Consider the following 15,570-nt stretch of genomic DNA (forward strand, 5'->3'; position numbering starts at 1 on the left):
AAAGTGAGAACAGGCATTTGCATGGTAGGGCTGCCAACTTTCTACTCACTTCTTATTTACGTCACCTGAAAGTGAGAACAGGTGTTTGCATGGCACTTTTGTAGCCAGCGTTGCAAGGTATTTACGTGCCAGATATGCTACATATTCACATGCCTCTTCATGCTTCGACCACCATTCCAGAGGACATGCTTCCATGCATGTTTAAAAAAATGTGCTAATTAAATTTGTGACTGAACTCCTTGGAGGAGAATTGTATGTGTCCTGCTCCATGGTTTTACCTGCATTCTGCCATAAATAGTGTGTTACAGTAGTCTTGGATGATGACCCAGCATATGTTGTTTGATTTAAGAACACTTTCACTGCAGATCTGACAAAACACAAAGGTTCCAATATCAGATTTCTAAAGATAGCTACAGCACTCAACCCAAGGTTTAAGATTCTGAATGCCTTCCAAAATCTGAGATGGACAAGGTGTGTAGCATGCTTTCAGAAGTCTTAAAAGAGCAACACTCTGATACAGAAACCGAACCACCATAAAAGAAAAATCAACCTTCTGCTGGTGGCATCTGACTCAGATAATGAAAATGAACAGGCGTCAGACCGCACTGCTTTGGATTGTTATTGAGCAGAATCCATCATCAGCATGGATGCATGTCCTCTGGAATGGTGGTTGAAGCATGAAGGGACATAAGAATCTTTAGCGCATCTGGCATGTAAATATCTTGCGACGTTGGCTCCAATGCCATGCAAATGCCAGTTGTCACTTTCAGGTAAACAAGCAGCTGGTAGCATTATCTCCTGCAAATGTAAAAAAAATTTTTCGTTTGAACAATTGGCTGAACAAGATAGGACTTGTAAGCCTTAAAGTTTTACCTCGTTTATTTTTGAATGCAGTTTTTTTTTGTACATAATTCTACATTTGTAAATTCAACTGCCACGATAAAGAGAATGCACTACAGTATTTGTATTAGGTGAATTGAAAAATACTATTTATTTTGTTTTTTTTACAGTGCCAATATTTGTAATAAAAAAGTGAGCACCATACACTTTATTCTGTGTTGTATTTGAAAATGTAGTAAACATCTAAAATATTTAAATAAATGGTATTCTATTATTAATAGCACCAATAATCACAAATAATATTTTTAATCATGTGATTAATCATAATGATTTTTTTAATCACTTATCAGCCCTACTTCCAATCCTAAAGCAGTCACTACATTTGATCCCAAAGTACAGCTCCTTTCAGCATAAGATGTAATTTTGTCTGTATGTGGTTTGTAAAGCACTTTGGGATCCTCAAAGATGAACAGTGCTATCTAAATAGAAGATTATTGTTATTCTAATTTGTAATAAATCTAGAGCAGTCTGTTTAATGCACAATCAGAGTAAAGTATTTTACAAATGAATATATTTTAAATTCTTGTACAGTATGTTTCTGCCATCTGCTGGACATTTCTTTTAGAGCTGGTTTGATTATTTAAAACATTTTATACACAGTTTTTAAGAAAACAAGCACAAAATATTTCAATAGAAGCAATTTCAAGTTTTAGCTTTTGATACTACAAATCTATTAGGGAAAACTGCTAGGTTGTGCATATGTGGTTTTTTGGTGGTGGTGGTGGTTGGTTTGTTTTTTAAGTGAAAGGAAGGGTTTTAAATTTTATTTAAAAAGAAAGATTAAATAGGTTTCAGAGTAACAGCCATGTTAGTCTGTATTCTCAAAAAGAAAAGGAGTACTTGTGGCACCTTAGAGACTAACCAATTTATTTGAGCATGAGCTTTCGTGAGCTACAGCTCACTTCATTGATGAAGTGAGCTGTAGCTCACGAAAGCTCATGCTCAAATAAATTGGTTAGTCTCTAAGGTGCCACAAGTACTCCTTTTTTTTTTTTAAAGATTAAATAGTCACTTTAGAAGGTAAAATGGAAAGGAGAGTCCGTGTAACATTGGTAAAGGTACAGAAGTTCATAAGACTCATGTCCTCAGCATCAGTAACATCAACAATAATTCTTGAATGGCTCATATAGACTTTAGCTTGTTTAGATAATAGTATTCTTTTGTTGACTGGTGGTATGAATAGATGTCTCTGTATTAAGTGGTATTTTTGCCTACTGTTCCTTTTGTTCTGTCAATCTGTGTATTACAGTAAATGATATTATACTTTTCTGAAATGTACCACTGCTATAAAGTTGCTTATAACTCAGAAAGTTTTGATAAAAGGAAATTTTAAAAAGTTTGACCATTGTAAGTACTAGATAAGAGAGAAGTCAGTTAGTTTTACAATTACTTAATTCCTTTATAGAATTACATAAATTACAACACTGAATCTTTTACTGTTTTCTGATAAGAAATCACTGCTGTATCTCTACTGTGCACCACCAAGAATTCATTGTGGTGAAGAATCAATTATTTTTAGATATTGCATTTAAATTGTCATAATATATCTATACTTACTGAGTAAATAACACTTTCCATTTTTGTAGCTGCTTTCATTGGAAAATACCGAAGCAATTTATGGAATGAGGACTCAATATGCCTAGAAAATTCAGACAAAAAAAAATTCATTTGGAAACTTGTTTTATAACAGCTTTTATATGTCAAAGGACTCTCTCTCTCTCTCTCTCTCTCTATATGTCTGTAACACTATTTGCTTTTTTGGTTCACCTTTGTTCGTTTGGTATGGAGTCTTTTGTAGTTTTTCACTTGAGTGTGATCTGTTTGCCATATATTGGTGTTATTACTCTGACCTGAACTTGTATACTGTGTTTTCAGTTGTTTTTAGTTAAGTTAGTGTTAAACTGCTCTTCTCTTGTGAGAGCAATTTTTCAATGGAATAAAGTTTTATTGTCTTGTCAAGCAGCCTCAGGATGTAGAATTCATACTGGAAAATTGATTTAGATCTCAGAGTGGTAGCTGTGTTAGTCTGTATCAGCAAAAAGAACGAGGAGTACTTGTGGCACCTTAGAGACTAACAAATGTATTTGGGTGTAAGCTTTGGTGGGCAAAAACCCACTTAATCAGATGCATGGAGTGAAAAAAACAGTAGAAAGATATATATATATACACACACACACACACACACACACATACAGAGAACATGAAAAAATGGGGGTTGCCATACCAACTCTAACAAGACAATCAATTAAGGTGGGCTATTATCAGCAGGAGGAAAAAAAACTTGTGTAGTGATAATCAGGATGGTCCATTTCAAACAGTTGACAAGAAGGTGTGAGTAACAGTAGGGGGGATAATTAGCATGGGGAAATAGTTTTTAGTTTGTGTAATGACCCATCCACTTCTACTCTTTATTCAAGCCTAGTTTGATGGTGTCCGGTTTGCAAATTAATTCCTGTTCTGCAGTTTCCAGTTCTGCAGTTCGTTGGAGTCTGTTTTTGAAGTTTTTTTGTTGAAGAATTGCCACTTTTAGGTCTGTCATTGAGTGTCCAGGGAGTTTGAAGTGTTCTCTGACTGGTTTTTGAATGTTATAATTCTTGACGTCTGATTTGTGTCCATTTATTCTTTTGCATAGAGACTGTCTGGTTTGGCCAATGTACATGGCAGAGGGGCATTGCTGGCACATGATGGCATACATCATATTAATAGATGTGCAGGTGAACGAGCCCCTGATGGTGTGGCTGATGTGATTTGGTCCTATGATGGTGTCCCTTGAATAGATATGTGGACAGAGTTGGCAACAGGGTTTGTTGCAAGGATGGGTTTGTTGCAAGGATAGGTTCCTGGGTTAGTGTTTTTGTTGTGTGGTATGTGGTTGCTGGTGAGTATTTCCTTAAGGTTGGGGGGCTATCTGTAAGCGAAGACATAAGAACGGCCATACTGGGTCAGATCAAAGGTCCATCCAGCCCAGTATCCTGTCTACCGACAGTGGCCAATGCCAGGTGCCCCAGAGGCAGTGAACATAACAGGTAATGATCAAGTGATCTCTCTCCGGCCATCCACCTCCACTCTCTGACAGAGGCTACAGACACCATTCCTTGCCCATCCTGGCTAATAGCCATTAATGGACTTAACCTCCATGAATTTATCCAGTTCTCTTTTAAACCCTGTTATAGTCCTAGCCTTCACAACCTCCTCAGGCAAGGAGTTCCACAGGTTGACTGTGCGCTGAGTGATGAAGTGAGCTGTAGCTCACGAAAGCTCATGCTCAAATAAATTGGTTAGTCTCTAAGGTGCCACAAGTACTCCTTTCGTTTTGCGAATACAGACTAACACGGCTGTTACTCTGAAACCTGTGCGCTGAGTGAAGAACTTCCTTTTATTTGTTTTAAACCTGCTACCCATCAATTTCATTTGGTGGCCCCTAGTTCTTATATTATGGGAACAAGTAAATAAACTTTTCCTTAATCACTTTCTCCACACCACTCATGATTTTATATACCTCTATCATATCCCCCCTTAGTCTGCTCTTTTCCAAGCTGAAAAGTCAGAGTCTCTTTAATCTCTCCTCATATGGGACCCATTCCAAACCCCCAATAATTTTAGTTGCCCTTTTCTGAACCTTTTCTAATGCCAGTATATCTTTTTTGAGATGAGGGGACCACATCTGTGTGCAGTATTCAAGATGTGGGCGTGCCATGGATTTATATAAGGGCAATAAGATATTCTCCGTCTTATTCTCTATCCCTTTTTTAATGATTCCTAACATCCCGTTTGCTTTTTTGACTGCCACTGCACACTGCGTGGACATCTTCAGAGAACTATCCACGATGACTCCAAGATCTTTCTCCTGATTAGTTGTAGCTAAATTAGCTCCCATCATATTGTACGTGTAGTTGGGGTTATTTTTTCCCAACGTGCGTTACTTTACATTTATCCACATTAAATTTCATTTGCCATTTTGTTGCCCAATCACTTAGTTTTGTGAGATCTTTCTGAAGTTCTTCGCAGTCTGCTTTGGTCTTGACTAGCTTGAGCAGTTTGCCCCCGCACTGTTTACCCCTTTCTCCAGATCCATTTATGAATAAGTTGAATAGGATTGGTCCTAGGACTGACCCTTGGGGAACACCACTAGTTACCACTCTCCATTCTGAAAATTTACCATTTATTCCTACCCTTTGTTCCCTGTCTTTTAACCAGTTCTCAATCCATGAAAGGATCTTCTCTCTTATCCCATGACAACTTAATTTGCATAAGAGCCTTTGGTGAGGGACCTTGTCATAAATATAAAGGGAAGGGTAAACCCCTTTAAAATCCCTCCTGGCCAGAGGAAAAATCCTCTCACCTGTAAAGGGTTAAGAAGCTAAAGGTAACCTCGCTGGCACCTGACCAAAGAGAAGACAAGATACTTTCAAAAGCTGGGAGGAGGGAGAGAAACAAAGGGTCTGTGTCTGTCTATATGCTGCTTTTTTGCTGGGGATAGACCAGAAATGGAGTCTTAAAACTTTAGTAAGTAATCTAGCTAGGTATGTGTTAGATTATGATTTCTTTAAATGGCTGAGAAAAGAATTGTGCTGAATAGAATGACTATTTCTGTCTGTGTGTCTTTTTTGTAACTTAAGGTTTTGCCTAGAGGCATTCTCTATGTTTTGAATCTAATTACCCTGAAAGGTATCTAGCATCCTGATTTTACAGGGGTGATTCCTTTACTTCTATCTACTTCTATTTCTATTAAAAGTCTTCTTGTAAGAAAACTGAATGTTTTTTCATTGTTCTCAGATCCAAGGGTTTGGGTCTGTGGTCACCTATGCAAATTGGTGAGGATTTTTACCAAACCTTTCCCAGGAAGTGGGGTGCAAGGGTTGAGAGGATTTTGGGGGGTAAGACGTGTCCAAACTACATTTCCCAGTAAACCCAGTTAGAGTTTGGTGGTGGCAGTGGATATTCCAAGGACAAAGGATAAAATTAATTTGTACCTTGGGGAAGTTTTAACCTAAGCTGGTAAAAGTAAGCTTAGGAGGTTTTCATGCAGGTCCCCACATCTGTACCCTAGAGTTCAGAGTGGGGGAGGAACCTTGACAGACATTGTCAAAGGCTTTCTGGAAATCTAAGTACACTATGTCCACTGGATCCCCCCGTCCACATGTTTGTTGATCCCCTCAAAGAACTCTAATAGATTAGTAAGACATGATCTCCCTTTTCAGAAACCGTGTTGACTGGCCTGTCTCCCAAGGTGTGTGAGAGTGAGGGATCATCCTTCAGGATACGGTGTAGATCCTTGATGATGTGCTGGAGAGGTTTTAGTTGGGGGCTGAAGGTGACGGCTAGTAGTGTTCTGTTACTGTCTTTGTTGGGCCTGTCCTGTAGTCGGTGATTTCTGGGTACTCTTCTGGCTCTGTCAATCTGTTTCTTCACTTCAGCAGGTGGGTATTGTAGTTTTAAGAACACTTGATAGAGATCCTGTAGGTGTTTATCTCTGTCTGAGAGATTGGAACAAATGTGGTTGTATCTTAGAGCTTGGCTGTAGACAATGGATCGTGTGATGTCGTCTGGATGAAAGCTGGAGGCATGTAGGTAAGTATAGCGGTCAGTAGGTTTCGGGTATAGGGTGGTGTGTATGTGACCATCGCTTATTAGCACTGTAGTGTCCAGGAAGTGAATCTCTTGTGTGGACTGGTCCAGGCTGAAGTTGATGGTGGGATGGAAATTGTTGAAATCATGGTGGAATTCCTCAAAGGCTTCTTTTCCATGGGTCCAGATGATGAAGATGTCATCAAGCGCAAGTAGAGAAGGGGTGTTAGGGGACGAAAGCTGAGGAAGCGCTGTTCTAAGTCAGCCATAAAAATGTTGGCATACTGTGGGGCCATGAGGGTACCCATAGCAGTGCCGCTGACTTGAAGGCATACATTGTCCCCAAATGTGAAATAGTTGTGGGTGAGAACAAAGTCACAAAGTTTAGCTACCAGGTTTGCCATGACATTATCGGGGATACTGTTCCTGACGGCTTGTAGTCCATCTGTGTGTGTAATGTTGATGTAGAGGGCATCTACATCCATAGCACCTAGGATGGTGTTTTCTGGAAGATCACCAATGGATTGTAGTTTCCTCAGGAAGTCAGTGGTGTCTCGAAGATAGCTGGGAGTGCTGGTAGCGTAGGGCTTGATGAGGGAGTCTACATAGCCAGAAAATCCTGTTGTCAGGATGTCAATGCCTGAAATGATGGGGCATCCAGGATTTCCAGGTTTATGGATCTTGGGTAGCAGATAGAATACCCCTGGTTGGGGTTCTAGGCGTGTGTCTGTGCAGATTTGTTCCTGTGCTTTGCCAGGGAGTTTCTTGAGCAGATGGTGTAGTTTCTTCTGGTAACCCTCAGTGGGATCAGAGGGTAATGGCCTGTAGAATGTGGTGTAAGAGAGCTGCCGAGCAGCCTCTTGTTCATCTTCTGACCTATTCATGGTGACGACAGCAACTCCTTTGTCAGCCTTTTTGACTATGATGTCAGAGTTGTTCCTGAGGCTGTGGATAGCATTGTGTTCTGCACAGCTGAGGTTATGGGCCAAGTGCTCTTCCACAATTTCAGCCCGTGCACATATTCAGAGGTGTGTTGTGGTTCCCTTAACCCACCCAACAATATTGTTAATCTCTCCAGCTATGCTCTTAACCAGGACAGATTCTTCTGCCGATCTCAGGGCCTCTCCTTCTGCCCCTCTACCCCCACAAATATGATACAGTTCTGTGCTGACCTAGAATCCTACTTTTAGACATCTCCGACTCAAGGAATATTTCCAACACACCTCTGAACAGCATATTAACCCACAGAAACCTTCCTACCAACACTACAAAAAGAAGCATTCTGCGTGGACTCCTCCTGAAGGTCGAAATAACAGACTGGACTTCTACATAGAGTGCTTCCGCTGATGTGCACGTGCTGAAATTGTGGAAAAGCAGCATCACTTGCCCCATAACCTCAGCTGTACAGAACACAACGCCAACTCTGTCCACATATCTATTCAAGGGACACCATCATAGGATCTAATCATATCAGCCACACCATCAGGGGCTCGTTCGCGTGCACATCTACCAATGTGATATATGCTATCATGTGCCAGCAATGCCCCTCTGCCATGTACATTGGCCAAACCGGACAGTCTCCACGCAAAAGGATAAATGGACACAAATCAGATGTCAAGAATTATAACATTCAAAACCCAGTCAGAGAACACTTCAAACTCCCTGGACACTCAATGATAGACCTAAAAGTGGCAATTCTTCAACAAAAAAACTTCAAAAACAGACTCCAACGAGAAACTGCAGAACTGGAATTAATTTGCAAACTGGACACCATCAAATTAGGCTTGAATAAAGACTGGAAGTGGATGGGTCATTACACAAACTAAAAACTATTTCCCCATGCTAATTTTCCCCCCTACTGTTACTCACACCTTCTTGTCAACTGTTTGAAATGGGCCATCCTGATTATCACTACAAAAGTTTTTTTTTTTCTCCTGCTGATAATAGCCCACCTTCATTGGTCTCGTTAGAGTTGGTATGGCAACCCCCATCTTTTCATGTTCTCTGTATATGTGTGTGTGTATGTGTGTGTGTGTATATCTATCTATATCTTCCTACTGTATTTTTCACTCCATGCATCTGATTAAGTGGATTTTAGCCCACAAAAGCTTACGCCCAAATAAATTTGTTAGTCTCTAAAGTGCCACAAGTACTCCTTGTTCTTTTTGATATAGATCTGTTGTATCCTTTTTCTCAACACTACTTAGGGCTAGTCTACACTAACGCGCTACATTGGTGCAGCTGCACCACCGTAGCATGTCTGGTGAACATGCGCTATGCCAATGGGAGAGCACTCTCCCATTGGCATAATTACTCCACTTCAATGAGAAGTGGAAGCTATGTCAGCGGGAGAGCATCTCCCGCCGACATAGCGCAGTGTAGACACACCTTTAAGTCGATGTAACTTCGACTTCAGTGGTCAGGCTTGACAAAGCCCTGGCTGGGATGATTTATCTGGGAATTGGTCCTGCTTCGAGCAGGGGGTTGGACTAGATGACCTTCTGGGGTCCCTTCCAACCCTGATATTCTATGATTCTATGGTAGTGTAGACAATCCCTTAGTATTTTGCTGTGCAGTTCTCACAAATGCAAAATCTGGCAGGTTGTTTTTTGCTAGTTTATATATAAAATAATTCTGATCAAAGAGAAGTAGTGAGAATATCTTTTTTTTAAATGTGTGGTAGCCTGAAATCATCTCTGCAAGTTTTTTTGTTTGGGCTTTGCTGTGATACACATTTATAGTATTGTGTATATTTCTAGATATACTGAGTATGCCAGTAATAATGTTTAGTATTCCCTGTTCAAGAGGCAGGTGATAGAAAGTACACTTTAGATAGTGGCAGAAGGAGGGCTGTAGTTACTCGTTTCCTCACTCTATCTTTTCATGCTGAGGTTTGTGTGTTACTTGCCAAGCTTATTTTATTTTATTTATATTTGCAGAATTGGTCCATATAAAGAGAATGATTAGAATATAGTGAAAATATGGTATCCATAATCACTACATTTAGTCTGGAAAGTCTTTGAAATCTCTGCCATATGGCAGTCCATTTTGCATGGTGTGTGGGGCAGATTCTCAATTGGTAAAAAGTGATTCATAACAGCTGCAGAGCTGTTACCGAGACTATGTATAGAGTTCCACAAAAACGTCGTTTTGCAACAATAAAAAAATAGAAATGTGTATTTTTTCTTCTTGGCACAGGTATTTCATAAAATATGTGCTGCTTTTATATAAAACCTTTACTAAAAAGATTTATATTCATATATTTTTGTGGAGGTGCTGGTTGTAGTTCCATAATTAAGATTGCCTTCTAAAATGTGACAAATTCATGTTTTTCATTAAAAGTAGGAGGCCTTTTGGTGTGAAATTTTTCAGCAATAGTTTCTGTCTTTTGAATTTTCTATATAAGTTTAAAAATATTTTAATAGGAAGTGTTTTAAACTGGGCTCTGGCTGAGGTTTGACCATGGCAGCCCAATTTTCCTTTGTTCACTGATACCGTTAAACACATTGCTTATGCAAAAAAAATTTAAAAAATAAAATAAAAAAAACGATGAAAGGGAGGATGTTGAATAGATATAGTGCAGCAAATATTTTGCTTTTTTTTTAAATTTAGGTTTACATTAATTTTTACTTGTCATAACTGAAAATTTATGCACCAGCAATTGCTGACAGATAAGTTGTGTACGTAAGCACATAAAATCTTTGTCAGAAGCTACACTTCTGTCAACATTTCTTACAGTGGAGAAGGTTTTATGTGTGGCTATTGATGGATAAAATCTATCAGCAGCTTCACTTCTATCCCCACACAGCTGTCCTGTCCTTCCCCTCTTGCTTGCCTAAACATTAAAAGATAACTAGCAACATAATACAAAAAATGACTGTGAAACAGTTAAGGCTGCTACATACAACATACCTAATATGAAAGCAGAAAACTGAAAAATTAAAATCACTTAACAGTACACACTGTATATTTCTCCCCCCACAGACACTTATCTTTTCTACAACTACCATATTTTACTTTGCTCTTCTAGGAGAACGAGTCTTCTATTATTCCCTTTACTACATCACCCCCTTCTCAACTACATTACATATCCATAACTGTTACTGTGGGGGAGAGAGCGTAGTACGGTGAAAGGGCATATGAAGAAGGGAATGTTGGGGGAGGCAAAATTAAAGGCTGTGATGTAGTTAAGAGCATGCCTGTGAGTGGAAGATATTTACTGTTAAGTGACTAACATATTTCACACAAAAACACAGAAATGAAAAGTGTGTTTATCATCTTCGTGTATTAATATACACAGACAAAAATGTTATAAGAATGCAAAGGTTGAAAAGTTAAGCACTCAATAAGTTCGCAAGTGTCCCCCTTGTTTATATGTATTCTGCTACTGTCTTTATATGATCACATACTAAAATGACTATGGATTTAGGCCACTACTGAGCACTTTTGAAAATCTCATCTAAACTCTGCAGTTCTCAACCTTTTCCATACTACCATGAGAAGGTTACTCACCTTGTGCAGTAACTGAGGTTCTTCGAGATGTGTGTCCCTGTGGGTGCTCCACTTCAGGCGTCGGTGTGTCCCGGTGCTGCTAATCAGAGATTTTCAGTGGCTGGTCAGGACACGTGTGCGCAGTATCCATCTTGCGGTGCCATTGGCGATTCAAGTGGCGTCTGTGAGTCCCAACCCCCTCAGTTCCTTCTCTACCATAGTATCTTTATTGCAAACTCCAAAGTAGAGGGGAGAAGGATGGGTAGTGGATGTAGATAAGTGAATTGGTTGGTTGAGGTGGAATGAAGATGATATTTTGGGCATAAACTTAGGATGTGTTCTAAGTGTCAAAGAATATTGTGCATGGTGGGTGAGCCATGAGAGCCCCATCTCACTGACTCTTCGCACCAATATAATGGAGACCAGGAATGCCACTTTCATAGATAAGTGAAGTAATGAGCATGTGGCTAAGGGTTCAAAAGGGACTTTTAAGGAACAGATTTAATTCCCATGCAGGCATAGGTTCTCAGATGTCTATGGCACATTCCTGATGGCTCTGTGCTGCCAGATGTTATCTTGTTCTTTGGTTCTCCTATCCTTGAGGCTGTTGGGTGGATTCCAATCTGCCTTCCGGGGGTCCTCTGGTTATTTCCACTTGACACCTTCTTCAGCTGATGGACACTGGATTCTTAGGCTGGCACCTCCCTGATCATTCAGTTATTATCCACACCAAGCATCCATCCACATACATCCTCTATCTCTATTTTAATCACAATTGTTAACAAAGCGAGATGAATACAACAAAAGGGCGGGGAGTCTCTGGGTGCTGTTTCTGTTGTTACAGAGAATTGCTTTGAGTCTCTCTCTGTGTGAGTAGTTGTTGTTACAAAGAATTGCTTTGAGAACAGACTCTGTCTTAGAATGTACTAACACAATTAGCAGCTTGCAAGTTTCACACAGACAGGGAGAGAAACAGTACCAAAAACTAAGAGACCTCTTAATTAGTAATACCCTGGAATTTAAACTGTGGGGAATCAAACTCATTTGTGATTTTAATACAGAACTTCTTTAATATGGTCCAACATCACTTGGTAATCAAGTGGGCAAATACCAACCTCCTGTCTACCTGTTGATGGAAGGACATTATGGCCACAAGGTGAACTCTAAGCAAACTCATAGCGAGTCCTGAGTTCTTTAGGGATAATAAATAATCCATGATTAGTGGAAGTGGTGCCCGGCCTGCAGATATTTTCTTGTTTTGGCACCACAGGAAGAATCTCTTCCATTTTTGGAGACGGGTAGTATGTGTGTTGTGCTTCCTACTGTTTATTAACACTTGTTTTACCTGTTCTGAGCAGGCTAGTTCGTCCGGGTGGAGCCATGCCTTCAGATGAAGTCTCTCCACATCCGGGTGGAGGATTTGACTATTGTCCTGAGAGAGAAGATTCCATAGCAGAGGGAGAGTGAACGGCGTGCAGATTGCCATGCGTGTCAGGTAAGGGAACCAAGTCTGTTTGGGTCATGTCGGTACTACGAGTATTATTTTGGCTTTGTCGGTTTGTATTTTGTGTATCGCTCTGGAAATCAGAGGTATCGGTGGGAATGCGCATAGGAGAGGAGCGTTCCATTTGATGAGAAAAGCGTCTCTCATGGATTGTGTTCTGAGTCCTGCTCATGAGCAAAACTTTGTACATTTCTTGTTTACCGATGTCACGAACTGATCTGTGTGTGGTGATCCCCACATGTGAAATACATGTTGTGTTATTTCATTGTTCAGTTCCCATTCATACTCCTGGGAAAACTGTTTGCTTAAAGTGTCTGCCATCATGTTCACTCGGCCTGGGAGGTATGCTGCTGTAACAGAGATGTTGTGTTTTATACACCAGTTCCATAGTTTTAGGGCCTCCATGCATAAGAAGTGGGAATGTGCCCCATCCTGACAGTTTATATAGTACACATGATGTTGTCGTGTCAGGATCCTTATTGTTTTACCTCGTATAATAGGGAGGAAATGTAGGCACGCATTGCGGACCACGTGTAATTCGAGCAGGTTTATGTGTAAGTGTGTTTCCATGGGGGACCACTTGCCTTAGATTGCATGTTGGTTTCGGTGAACTCCCCATCTGATAAGTGAGGCATTTGTTGTGATTTGTATGGATGGCGGATCTTGTTGAAGTGGGATGCCTGAGCACACGTTTGTTGGGTTTGTCCACCATCGTAGTGAATGTAGGACCTCTGAGGTCAGCATGAGTCTTTTGTGTAGGCTGTGCTTTTGTGGAATATACACTGAGTTCAGCCATCCTTGAAAGCAGCGCAAGTGTCGTCTGGCATGTTTTACAACAAAAGTGGTGGCCACACTGTGTCCCAGGAGTTGTTGGCAGGTTCATGCAGACACCCATGGGCTGCGATCACCAAGATGAGGGAGGTCACTGCTGTGAATGGGGGCATCGGTAGCAAAGCTTTGGCCTTTACAGAGTCCAGCTGTGCTCCTATGAAGTCCAGTTGTACTGGAGTTAGGGTAGATTTCTTTTAGTTGATTTGTAGCCCTAAGGAGTGAAACAGAGATGGTTTGTCGAGTGATGTGTCATGTTTCTGTCCTGGTATGGCCTTTTAGTAGGCAATTGTCTAAGTATGGGAATATCAATATTCCCTGTCTGCACAGATGAGCATCTATCACCGCAAGGGTTTTGGTAAAGACTCGTGGAGCTGTCGACAGTCTGAATGGCAGTACTCTGTATTAAAAGTCATACTGCCATTGGAGTGCCACCTGCAGCTGAGGATGGTTGAGAAAGAACTAAGGGGGTCGGGATGCGCAGGTGCTAGTTCAATCATCAACGGCACCACGAGACAGCTACTGCGCATGTGCTTCCCAACCAGGCACTGCTACCAAAAATATCCAGTCAGCAGTACCAGGATACACAGACACCTGAAGTGGAGCACCCACAGGGATAGCACTTGAAGAAGAACCTATGCTACAACAGCAAAAACAGGACACATTTTTTACCCCAATGTGGAGAAACCATGGCCTCAATTACATCCACAAAAGCAAGAATTCAATGTTGCAGCTTAAATTGCCCATATTGACTTCAATGCATAATTTCAAAAGAAAGACTTAAGGTGGTTAAACATCTATGCATGGGAATTTCAAGGCACATGGTACATTAATTAGTCTCATCTTAATTTCCTTTTTATTGATACTGAGGCTTTCAACATTAAGGAAACTCTTTGTTTTGGGTCATTTAATTTCCTGTCTGCTACAGTAGTTGTAAAGGAAGAAGAGTGGAAATTTCAGCAAAGTATGAGACTGTTGCCACACTACTGACCTCCAAATTAGTTTTTTTTTTCATTTAAATATATGCATTCTCCATGAAAATGTATGAGACTCTGCTTTTATGATCTATCAGTTTCAACAGTCTCTGCCTGAACAGAGTGGACTTCCAGAAACAGATCTCCTTGATGTTTCTAAATTCAAGAGCACTTCACACAAACACAATTTTGAAGATTTCTCCAATCTTATTTTGTAATGCTGAATAATGTTAGAGCAGTCATGTGGCTGAGAAGATTACTGGCTATTGGGAATAGGAAGTTTTTAAATTTTCTTCCATCTGCAGGTCCTAAGAATGAAGTACTGGTAGATGAGTCCTGTAGTCCAATGATTCTCAACCATTTTTCATTTGCAGACCCCTAAAATTTTTCTAATGGAGGTGAGGACCCCTTTGAAAATCTTAGACAGTTTGCAGATCCCCAGTGTCTGGACCACAGGTTGAAAACCATGGTTCTATGGTAATGACAACCTTTTGTGGATGCCTCAGACATAGTCTGTGAACCTCCAGAGGTCCGCAGAGCACAGGTTGAGAACCTCTGATGTAATGCACAGTTTTAAAAAATATGTAAGAATTTTGAGTTACAGGGCTTAAAATATTCATATCTCCAAATATGAAGCCTAACAGTCTGTTGCTAGTTCTGAGAACACCTGAATCTATCATTCCTGATGGAGCCCAGCTTTTTAAGTGTATTCTTTCCCTTTGGGTGGCTTATACAGATGCCAGTGAAGTTGAAGATTAGAAGAACATGAGCAGGCAATTAACAGTGGTAGTGTTGTCTTTGTTGCCTCCATCTTCTCATAAAAAATAAACAAATGTTTTAAAAAATCCATCAAAATAGCTATTCTTGTTGCCAAGGAATACTTACACCCAATGTATTCAATGTTTTCTTCTTAAAGGGATGACAACTGTGTGTGTGCAATAATTTCTGAAGTGAAAGAAAAATAAACCTTTTGATCTACCATCTATATTTTTAGTCATATTAGGCACATGCTACTGTGCACCTTTTTATACCAGATCTGGCTATAATATCCTTCACCATCAACCCAGACAGTAGAGTGAAAGACCTAGTTGCATACCAAAGGATTCAGGGAGAGGAAATTAGGATGTAACCAATATGTATTTTATCATATAGTCCAAGATATTATTGATGGATGCAGCTGTATCTATAAGGGTCAAGTAATCTACCCTGGAGATTTCAGGATCTTGGATGAGGCCTTCACCCCCCTTCAAACATTAACATTTGTGTGTGGGAACTTTTGAATAAGCCAGGAGCAAGCTGAGGCAT

The sequence above is a fragment of the Caretta caretta genome, chromosome 7 (assembly GCF_965140235.1).
Source record: "Caretta caretta isolate rCarCar2 chromosome 7, rCarCar1.hap1, whole genome shotgun sequence".
Classification (NCBI taxonomy): Eukaryota; Metazoa; Chordata; order Testudines; family Cheloniidae; genus Caretta; species Caretta caretta.